Consider the following 12,372-nt stretch of genomic DNA (forward strand, 5'->3'; position numbering starts at 1 on the left):
CCTGTGTGATTTAGATAGTTTATGATACGACAAAGTAGCACATAAAGGAATAGGGGCACCTGATATATCAAAACCTTTGTCCTTGTCCAACTCTTGTGAATGGGGTAGTGAGGTGGCTTGCTGACACACAAAATCCTGCAAGTATAAAGGAGCTCTCCTGTTCCTAGTAGACATGCGAGGTTGATAAGGAGTTATAGGAGTTATCAAGATACTTTGGGAGGAATCGGATGGTTCAGTTGAAGTACTTGGATTTAGAGTATCATTGATCTGCTGCATGCTTCCTGAAGATTCTGTTGAAGACTGAGAGGTTTGATTTACAGGGTAGTTCTAATCAACACTTATTGGAAGAGAATAGACTAGTTCATTAGGGATTGGAAGAATGTGCTTAGACCCTATGATTTGATCAGGTTCTGTATTCCGATTTTTGTAAGGGAAATTATCTTCATGGAAGACAACATTTCTAGAAATAAAAATCCTATTTGATTCAAGGTCCAGTAGCTTGTAACCCTTGATTCCATAGGGATATCCTAGAAAAACACACTCTCTTGCCCTTGGATCAAATTTATGCCTGTTATGTGTGAGAGTAGATGCAAAAGCAAGACATCCAAATACTCTAAGGTGGGAATATGTAGGTTTGGTTTTGAATAAAAGCTCAAATGGTATTTTATTGTCAAGCAAAGGAGTGGGTGTCCTATTTATGAGAAAAACTGCAGTCAAGACACAATCATTCCAATACCTCATAGGAATCCCACTTTGGAACTTTAGGGCTCTAGCCACATTTAGAATGTGTTGGTGCTTTCTTTCAACTATGGCATTTTGTTGAGGTGTTTCAACACACATCTTTTGATGTATGATCCCACTTTTTGAGTAAAATTCTTTCATATCAAACTCTCCACCGTTGTCACTTCTAATCACTTTGATTTTTACTTCAAATTGAGTTTCTATCATATTGTAAAATTTTTGTAAAGTATTAGAAGCCTCAGATTTTTGTTTGAGCATGTAAACCTAAGTGCATCTACTAAAATCATCAACAATGGTGAGAAAGTATTTTGATCCATCATAAGCAGTCTCATTACATGGTCCCCACAAGTCACAATGAACTAATTCAAAGCAATCCTTTGATATATGTTGACTAACATTAAATGGCAGCTTATGCAACTTGGCTAAAGGACAGATAGAACATGGTTTCTTTGTGTTTGTAGGTTTGGATGTATGATCAAAATTTAATAGACTTATCCTAGAATCTGAAGGATGTCCTAATCTATAGTGCCATATATCGAATTCTTTAGATTTGCTGATGACAGATGCTGATGTAGAAGTTTTGTTGACAAAAATAGGTAAACATTCTATCAAGGCTGTAGGAGAGACTTCTTCTTGCAGTAAGTGGTATAGCCCCTGCCTCACCTTAGCCATTCCGATCGTTTTCCAAGTCAAAAGGTCCTGCACAAAACAAGATTTGGAAGAGAAAATGAGATAGCATTTTAATGTTTGTGCCAATTTTCTAGCTGAAATAAGATTGAAAGAGAAGGATGGGACACACAAAACTTCATCTAAAATCAGAGTGTCCGTCATTTTAACGGTCCCTATATGAGTGACAGGTACTATGTTCCCATTTGGAAGAGCAACAGAATTTGAAACCTCTCCTTTGATGGTCGTAAAAAATGATGGAGAGCAGATCATGTGATCTGTAGCTCCAGTATCTATTATCTATGGGATATCAAAATCCTTTTGAGGTTTTGTGATATAAGTAGATGAACAGAAAGAAATACCAGAAATCTTTGGCATATCGGGTTCATTTGAAGAGGATGGTATGAGAGTTTGCACTTGGTTGGCTGAAGAGGTGTGAAGCTGAGTGCTCTGTGACTTGAGTAATGCCATGAGCTGATTATACTGCTCCTGAGTTAGAGATACTTGGCTGTTGTTACTTCCTTGTTCCTGTCCAATAGCCAAAAGACTTGTAACCTGATTTACAGAGGATGTAACACCTCGTTGCCTTCCATACAATTTGTGGCCTGGTGAATATCCATGAATTTTGAAGCATTTGTCTACTGAATGACCAGGTACTTGACAGTGTGAGCATACTGGTTTTTCAGGGTTAGCCTTGAAACATCTTTCAATGGAGTGACCAGGTATCTTACAAAAGGTACAGAAATACTTCTTTTGAGGTCCCATGTTCTGCCTTCCTACTTCTCTTGGAGCAAACCTTCCCATTAGAGTCATAGATTCAACATTAGGAACCTCACTAGATATCTGTCTCCTCTTTTCCTCTTGTTGAATGATTGAATACACTTCATTCAAATTGGGGAAAGGTTTAATCAGAAGTATTTGTGCCTTAATTCCCTTGAATGAGTCATTTAAACCCATAAGAAACTTCATTACCCAATCTCTCTGTTGATTGAGCACTACAACTTTCAACCCTCCATAGGTACAATTGGGGATGGATTCGTAGTTTATAAGTTCGTCAAGAAGAGTTTTCAACTTTGAGAAATACACACTTACAGTATCCTGATTTTGCATTAAGGCTGCAATTCCCTGCTTCACTTCATAAATTCTGGGAGCATTTTGTTGTGCTAAACGCTGTTCAAGTTCTAGCCACAGTTGATGTGTTGTTTCTGCATATAGAGTGCTGGCCTTAATGTCAATAGACATAGTATTCTGTAACCATGTGATAACAATATCATTGCATCGAAGCCAATGATCTGTCAAAGGGCTAGTTGCATCATCAATGAATCCCAACTTGTTTTTGATTCGAAGGGCCCTTTTCATAGACCTTGCCCAGGAATAATAGTTGCTGGAATCCAGCATCTGAGTAACAAGTAATGCACCAGAATTATCATTTGCTCCAATAAAGAATGGACTATTTGGCTGCAAAGGGCTAGTTGCATCATCTGGTTCACAAATGCTTCCATCAATGAATCCTAACTTGTTTTTTATTCGAAGGGCCCTTTTCATAGACCTTGCCCAGGAATGATAGTTGCTGGAATCCAGCATCTGAGTAACAAGTAATGCACCAGAATTATCATTTGCTCCAATAAAGATTGGACTATTTGGCTGAGATGGATCAACGAGATCTATATTTGTATTTGGAGGTTGGCTCTGATTGTTTGCATTTGAGGATTGATCTTGATTATCATTGACATTTGAAGGTTCATTTTGGGCCATAATGGCTCTGATACCATAAAAGAAATTATGAAATGTAGGAAGAAGACGGTTCAACTATGAAGAATTGAATTAGAAATTTGTAGAAGAAGATATATGTAAATAATTCTGATTTTCTAATGGTATATATTATACAATCCAAACTACCTACTATTTATACAACAAGTAAAGGAATCTTGCAACAAATTCCATAACAGAAAAATTTCACAACAGAAAAGCACATGGGATTTCCTCCAGCTTATCTTCTTCGGGAACCTTCCAATCCCTTTGGCAGTGCTGGCTCTTCAATCCAGTTGGCATAGCTGACTGTATTGGCTGCTTCTGACTTTGCTTCTCACATTTTGACAGTTAGAACATAATCTTCGACGTCAATCACTGATGACTTCTCTTTAACGGGAACTGATGCTATCAATTGACTCTCTAATTGAGCACTGGGTGGTGGGAGCTGAGAAAGCAACTCTGGTCCAGATCGACTTTCAATGGGAGCACATGATTCAGTTGCATTTCTCTTAGCTAATCGTTCTTTCTGTCTAGCATGAAGTTAAGCACTGTTGAAAGATGAACATGTAGCATATTATAGAGTCAGCAACCTCAAAACATAAGTGTATAATTATTTTATGGATCCCTATATGTGTGTATGTATCAGGGTGCGACGTATGTGCATAGCGTGCGTAGTGCGTGCATAATATGTGCATCATCTTTGTGTCGTGCATGTTTCATATATGAATTAAACGAGACAATCAGATCTTTCAAAAGTCTAAGTAACAAGAACAGATGAAGGGGTTGAATTTTTCTGAAATGAACTCACGATTTGACTTAAAAGCTTGTCCAGATGGAGTGTAATCCCGAACTGGCTCTGGTTCATCTTTCGTATAGCTCTTTTATAACAAATATTAAGAATGATCAATGGTATCGGCTAAATAGTCTCAAAGCAACACAATTCAGTTTGTAGAACATGGGGCAAATAATGTATGAGTGTGGCCAAAATTTGATGGTCAAATAATCCTCAAGGATATCGAGTAAGTTGGTCGACTGTGAAAATATAAGAACTCTGTGACTATCTGACATAAGATTTGAAGCATAGAGACAGTGGAGTGAGTTTGGCTAAAGCCTTTATCCGCATTTCATGAAGGAATTCCACTGATCTAGAATTAAGCTCAGTGCCTGTTATGAGATAAGGATGGTTGCAAACATTCCTTAATTGTGCTACAACATTTAACAGTGATTTCTTTGGTTCCCTTTCCCTACATATTGTAATATCTGATAGTTCTTTGTAGGCAATGCGTGATAGTATTCCGCCTGAATAGTTGACAACTCAACAGGAACCATTCTTTCAGTCTTAAGGGGGATATTCTTCACGGTATCCTTTTTAAGGCTATGAAGCATGTGTGGAGAAATAAAAAAAGTACAAAAGTAAAAGAATAAGATAGCTCACCCCATCATCTCCTTGCTAAGATAATCTCAAGTAACATTGTCTTCTGGGTCACATCTTGATGATGTGGATTGTAAAGGTTCTTCTATAGGTTTGGAGTTGCTTTCTCTGCCACAGGATTTATCTGTACCATTAGGAAGTGTTCTCGCTTTCGTTTCAAGACCAAGAACTATTAAGTATTGTACTATTCTCCAAACTGTGTTCTTCATTGGTAAACATCAAATGCAATGAAGAAAGGAATGTTGTGTCAAGTACAAAATTCATGTTTTTTGACATCTAAACTTTTTTCCTCAAAGAAAACACTAGGCCACTGATTGATTCTCATTATTTCAAAACTCATTATTTATTAAACTCATTTTCAATCACACATTCTCAAAATAAAATATTTTACACTTAAACCTAAAACTTTTTCCTATCTTGTAGACATACATTCTCCAAAAATTTACTATTACAAAACTCATTTTGATGCAATAATGAGCATCAAACAAGGGCTAAGTGCACCAGATAGAGAAAGTTGAGGGAAAAGCCCAGAAACGGAAAGGCATAGAATATTAATCCAATGCGACCACAAGTTACGGTATATCTTTCTTTAACCTATTTCTCCTAGTTTTGAGTGAATTACCCAAATGGTCACTGAACTTCGTAAAAAGGTTTCCATGAGGTTATTGAACCATAAAAATCATCATATTCATCACTGAACTTTACAAAAGGTTTCCACGAGGTCACTAAACTTTAAAAATCACATAATTCGTCACTAAACTTTGCAAAAGGTTTCCCAGTGGTCACTAAATTTATTGACCCCAGGAAACCTTTTGCAAAGTTTAGTGATCTCGTAAAAATCTTTTGCAAAGTTCAGTGATGAATGAGTGATTTTTAAAATTCAATGATCCCGTGAAATTTTTTTGCAAAATTTAGTGATGAATTTGACGATTTTTAAAGTTCAATGATCTCGTGAAATTTTTTTGCAAAGTTCAATAACCATTTGGGTAATTCACTCCCCAGTTTTATATGCTTTTTTCTATATTTTCTATAAGTTGCTCAGATCTTATGTGTGGTTTTCTCTATCATTTCCCTTTCAGCTAGGTTGCCTCATGAGTTACCTTTTGGCAAGTAAAATTCTCAACACAAGCCATCTGATTTTAAAACCTACCAATTTACCCAACCATCCAAAAACTTTAGCCGCCAATCATGAAGTGTGACATTCTTAAATTCCAAATCCAAGACAGCATCAAGAACTTGAAAGCATATAACCAACCAAGCAAAGCTAAAACACAGTTACCTCATTAACCTTATTTGAACATGATTACAAAATAATCTTCCCATCTTAATTCTGTTAGAAAAAATGGCAACAAGATGTTAAAAAGCTTGAGGGATAATGGTGAATTGAATCATAAAAGATTGAAACAACTAAATGAAGCCACACACATCAACTCTAATCAAAGAATCTTTCTTCACTAAAACCTATTTAATCGCCCAAAAAATAATAAAATTTCGATTCATTTAAAGCATAGACCGTCAACATCTACAACAATCAAGCAATGGCCACATCAGAATGAACAGAAAAGCATCCAAGAATCAACTCAAATTGCATAACCCGATTAAGATATGCACAAACAACAGCACCCCAAACTGAAATTAGCATATACGAGCCTTGATTGTGGATCAAAAACTCAAACAAAAATCCAATCTTGCACAATTATACCTCAAGCGACGGGTTAATGAATAGGGAATTATGGTATACGATAAGAGCGAGAAAGAATAGGGCCAGACAAATGAATGAAATAAGCAGCTTTAGTCTTAATACGTAATTACTCAGGGTGTTATACATATACACGCATTGACAGGGCAACAAACGGTTTGTGTGATGTGGGAAGAGAGCCCCAGGTGTAACCAAGTGGAAGCATGCAATGTGGATGCCTGTCCCCGTCTCTCTCTCTCTCTCACTTTCTCATTTTTTCCTATTTTTTCTTTACTGTGCCTCCATTCTTCTTTTCTCTTTTTGAAATGCAGAGACTCTCTGGTACCTGTACATGTAAAACAATGCACAATATTTTATTCGTTTCATTAGTCATACTCGTATCTTTCTCTCTCAAAATTGTACGTATTTATATTGTACGTATATTTGCACTTTGTCAATTACATTGTTGCCATTATGTTTGATCTTCAATTCTATTCCTAAGCCAGGACTCGGGAGTGCTGTTTTTACTTTTATTGGCAATCTTCTTTTTCTATTTATATGTACACACTTCAATCTTTAATCTTCCATATGCATAGATTTGAATGAAAATGAGAGCAAAAGAAAAATTACTGTATGAATGTGAAATAAAAATTTGACGACAATTACTACTGCGGTAGAAAATTTAAATGAGTGGGTAAAGAGTGAAAATGACATATTGTATTCTCCCTTGGACAAAACAAAACTCAAATTCTCTTTGGTGTTGGGTTTGTGAAATGATATTAAAAGATAGGGGATTTTTCATAAACATCACTAAATTTGAAAATGTACAAAAAAATTCCATTTGCACCAAATTCTTCCAAAAATGTCACATTTTGTCGAGAAATGTCCATATTGCCCTTTGTGACACTTTTTAGGAGCATTTAATGCTTGATTTGAATGCTATAAATATTGTGATGTGTTGATTTGTTTTGTATATTATAAATATTTGAGGTAAGATCATTATATGGGTAATATAAATCTTAGTATTAAAAAAAAGAATTTGAAAAGTAAAAGAAACACATAAAATCTCGCCATTCACAAACCCTACCTTTTTATTCATCATCTTCATTTCATAATCAATAAGTGAAAGCTATTGGATTGATCATCCATTTTCAAAGGTTAGCTATTAGAAATTGTTTATATTTTCACCTTATAGTTTACTATTTAAATGTTGAATACAACATGGTCATATTTATTTGAAATTTTTGAAACTCTTATACATTGATTTGTTTGATTTTTGATATATTTTTGAAGAAAAAGTATACTAACATTCTCTAGAAAATGTGAAGGATTACATATTTAATGAACCATTGAGTTATTCCTTATTTATATTTGGCAAGATGTTGTGATATTGTAGTTAAGAATTGATTATGACTTTCAATAAATTTTTCCAAGGTACCAAATATACGTTTTCAGGCTTTTCGACAGTTCCAACAGTTCAACTGTTAAATAGTATTTTTGAAATCATCGTGTTCGACATCTTAAATGTCGAACTCGATATTTACAAATTGTCAGCATAGAAAATTTAATCGTCGAATTTGGCACTTGAAAACTGTCGAAACCCTTGATTTCACCTTTTGCTATTACATGAATTTAAATATTCGAAAGTTCCACTTTCATGATATTAAATGTCACCATATAGATTATGCAAAATTTTTACAGTTGCAATCCTAACATTTTAGACATGAGTGCACAACATAACTCATGAAAATGCACTTGCTGTGGTATTGTTGGTCATAACCGGACCACCCGTTCGAACCGCGATGTAACGTCAACCACATAAATGCGATTGATGTCCAAATGTGGTTGAAGTTGTATATCAAATGTTCTACCATATTGTTTTACATTCTAAAGTTATATTATCATTTTACTTCTCAACATGTTTGCAAAAGTTATTACTTCTTACATTTGCATAACAAATAGGGTTTCCCTATATCGCAGAAGTTTATGTCAAATGTTCTCCTCATATGGATGTAACACCAGCTACGTAAATAGAATTGATGTCCGAATGTGGTTGAAGTTCTGTGTCAAATGTTTCCTCATATTGTTGTACATTTTGAAAATATATTATCATTTTGCTTCTCTACACGTTTGTAAATGTTATCACTCTTTACATTTACATAACAATTAGGGTTTCCCCTATTGTTGAGATTGTATGTCAAATGTTCCCTTCATATGGATGTAATGTCAGCCACGTAAATAGGATTAATGGTCGAATGTGGTTGAAGTTACATGTCAAATGTTCCCCTCATATCATTGTACGTTCTGAAGTTATATTATCATTTTGCTCCTCAACATGTTTGCAAATGTTATTGCTTCTTCCGTTTGCATGACAATTAGGGTTCCTGCCATCGATGTGTTGCACAATCTCCTAACAGTTAAATTGTCTGTCGAGGTGCCACACAACCTCCAATCAATTAGGGTTCATTCTCAATTCCATTATTGTTTACAGACAGAATACAACTTGTTCCCGTTAACAAACAAAATACGGATCCATACACAAAATATTCCATAACATCCCGACAATTCATCCGTCGTTCTCGACAGATTGTCCTGTCGTTCTCAACAATTGGTCTGTAGTACAAAAGTTAACTTTGCTTACGATTTATAAGAGACATACTATTACTATATGTTTAGTATATACCTTATCAAAATCCAGCCCTGAAAAAAAAAAATCGCCACGACAGAACTTCGTACATGTCCATGGCAATTACTGCCACTTTGTTTATTGTCGATGCTTGAACCTTCTCCTTGTTTGTCTTTATCAAAATCATCAAAGCTTATGACAATTATCTCAAGAGGTAGAACGTTCACCAACCACTCATCGTCATTGGATCTGTGTGCGTACGGAACATCGAACTCGAACACTTCATCTAGTACGCTATTCGGTGACTGTGATACTTCACTTGAAACTTCGTCCAGTTAGGAAAAGGAATAGTGAAAATGACTCTCATACCATTCCAATGGTCGACATCCTCATCATCCGATGAAATTAAGATGGGAAATATTGGGGACGAACCGAGTGTTGGTAGAGGCTTGGTCAAGTTCATTGGTTCGTTGCTTCCTGTGGATGAAGCCATTATTCTGATGTGTTGCACTAGGTGAAACTCTTTGTGTAGGTGACTATAATGAAGTTTCACAAACCTATTCGAAGTCAGAAAGTGGTAACTCAGAATAAAGTCATAACTTGCTATTTATAATCAACTTCTTGGAGGGAAGCAATTATGGTCATTTACTACCCAACAACCAAGTCACACCTCAAATTAAATTTGAAAGACAATTGGTGTGATGGTTATCACCAAGTTTAAGTGTACCTTTATCACCTAAATTTTGTCCATAATTTATGGAAATTTTAGATCTTAACTCATGTGTACCATTTACTATTCAAAATTCCTGCATGTAGTTGTTGATAATCAGTTGTCATTAGTACATTTGTATCTTAATTGAAGGTTGGCCTTCATGTGTTTTTAACATTGAAACAACCCGTTATTGGAAGTTGGCCAACGAAATTTGGTACTATTATCTTCTTTTAATCTAACAATTGAATGAATATGATTAACAAGAGACTTATCAATCGATTAACTACAATAAACAGCGAGCTATGAGCCGCACTAGTCATGTGACACTTCTGATATGTGTTCAACTAGGCAACAAATAAAGATGTACAACTCATACACTTGTACAAATTGAAGTATCCAAGTGAAACAACTACGACTTGCATGTAACCATGCTATAACCTTGGACTTCAAACACACATAACGATGCTGATTCACTGCATTACAACATTCGAACTACGAAAAGATTGCCCGCTTAAATAGTATGGATAACATTGCCAACATCTTTCCAGAGACAATAGGTAAAATATTTTCCAAAAACATCCATAAATCTCTAAATTTACATTCAAGTATAGTAAAAAAAAGTTGTTTATAGTCTTACACGTCTCTCAAGTATCACCACGACACAAATTCGATATAAATAACAAAAATATTACACAATAACACTTTACATGAACAACATTGCATGCCTAGCCCCAATCATATATCTACCCTTCTATGCAGTCTCCATTGCATCTTTGTAAATGTTATCTTTCTGTGACAAAGGAATTGGAAAGCATCCATCTACCACCCTTTTGTAAATGTTAGCAGCAACATGCTTCATTTTTCAGGAACTCATGTTTTTCAATCTGTTGCAGCATGAGTAAATAGCATAAATTAGCCACCAGAAAAAAGGAACTAGACAGCAAAGTGAAGAAATTCTATAAAATGAAGCTCTGTGCATGGGCAATGTGGTCGATGTTATCATGGTAGTCAGTTCATCCATAGAATATGTCATAATCCTCCTCATCTACATAGGTCTCATTAAGAGTTTCATTCACAGTACAAACAATAGTAGTTGATATGGAATGCAACAACGTTGGTGACATCATTAACGAGACCAGGGTACTTTGACTTATAGACATATAGCTCCACATTACTTAAATTCGACAATAACATGTTTGATTTGCATGTGATCTGAAGCTTATCACTAATGATTCGTGACAATGGCGATAGACTAATCAAGTAATTGACGAACATTATGGTCATGATTCAACTTTATAATGTATAATCGCTCCAAATAAGAACGGACACAAAGAAGTGAAGATGATTGACTCGACAATATTCGAGAATGAACCAACACAAAAACATTAGTAAACATATTATTTCATACATGTTAATGCGAAACACACGTGTGATGTTTGGATGACACATGATTTGACATGTGGAACTATTACGTATCCAGAAAAACTAACTTGAACTATCGGTCTTAACAGTTCATCTGTTGAGAACGATAGGTCATTTCAACAGAAGACTAAACTCAGTTGTCGGGAGTCATCTCATCTATCGAGAGTTATTGTGGTGTTTACTAAAGTTGCCATTTCTGAACTGTAATGAAACTATCGACAAATCTACATTTGACCTCTACTGCACTAAAAATGATGAAGTGAAAGGTACGAGAGAATTCATAGATAATATTTCATACACAATATTGCAAAATTTGTGAATTCCTAAAATTACTGCAATGAAACAACGAATCAATCGACGGCGGAAGGGAAAATAATCATGCTAGTAACCAAAAAAGTTTGTGAATGAGTAAATGATGCCATCACAATAATTACTTATTAGTTGTTTGTGGAAAAAATCATCCTAGTGTTCTTTTTGAACCGAACAAAATAAACAAATTATTGCTCCATCGAACGGTTAATTCGAATAAGTTCGATGTAAAGTTTAGGTACGACATACTCGACAATATAAATTTAATAGGTTGTGACGATGAGATAAGAGATATGTCCAAATAAATCATTCATGTTGTACGTATATATATGACAGTCCAGACTTCCCCAAACGAAAAGCTTTATATATTATGTAGACATTGAAGAAGCATTGAATGTTAGAAGCTGATAAAGTGGATGCGAAAGGAAACTGTTATGAATGTAGTAACATAAGTTGTAAGTAAAATACCATTTTCAAACAAAAGTAGCTAGCAAGGAAACATAAAACACTATTGTAAACACAAGGATGGATAATTCAAATTTTACTTTTCAATGTAAATCGGCCAAACGAAACAAAGTAAATTACAAATTTTCCAGAAAGTGTGATCCTCACATGCTCGAACCAAATGGAATGTTCGAAGTAGAATGATTATCATGTCTCCGAACATTCACCACAACTTCAAATTCGAAGTACCAAGTCAAAAATCGACCCCCTAAACATTATTGACATGAAAGAAGAGTGAGAAATACGAACAAAAGACACATCATCATGACTTATATAAAATTGTCAATGTTCACCAAAAAACCTTTAAACCATATTGTACGACCTATAATATTGCTACTAACCTAAATTTAAAAATTTAATCTTTTATTATTTGTTAACTAGGAACAATGGCAAAGTGATGACCTAAATGTCTATAACTTCAAGAAAAATCTATTTTTGAGATACCTATGAGGAAATTTGTGTATCGCATAATTTGTATCGTGAAACCCGTATGGATAAATAGACGTACACACAGGGATGCAATTGCAGTG

The sequence above is a fragment of the Olea europaea genome, chromosome 2, assembly GCF_002742605.1.
Source record: "Olea europaea var. sylvestris chromosome 2, O_europaea_v1, whole genome shotgun sequence".
Classification (NCBI taxonomy): Eukaryota; Viridiplantae; Streptophyta; class Magnoliopsida; order Lamiales; family Oleaceae; genus Olea; species Olea europaea.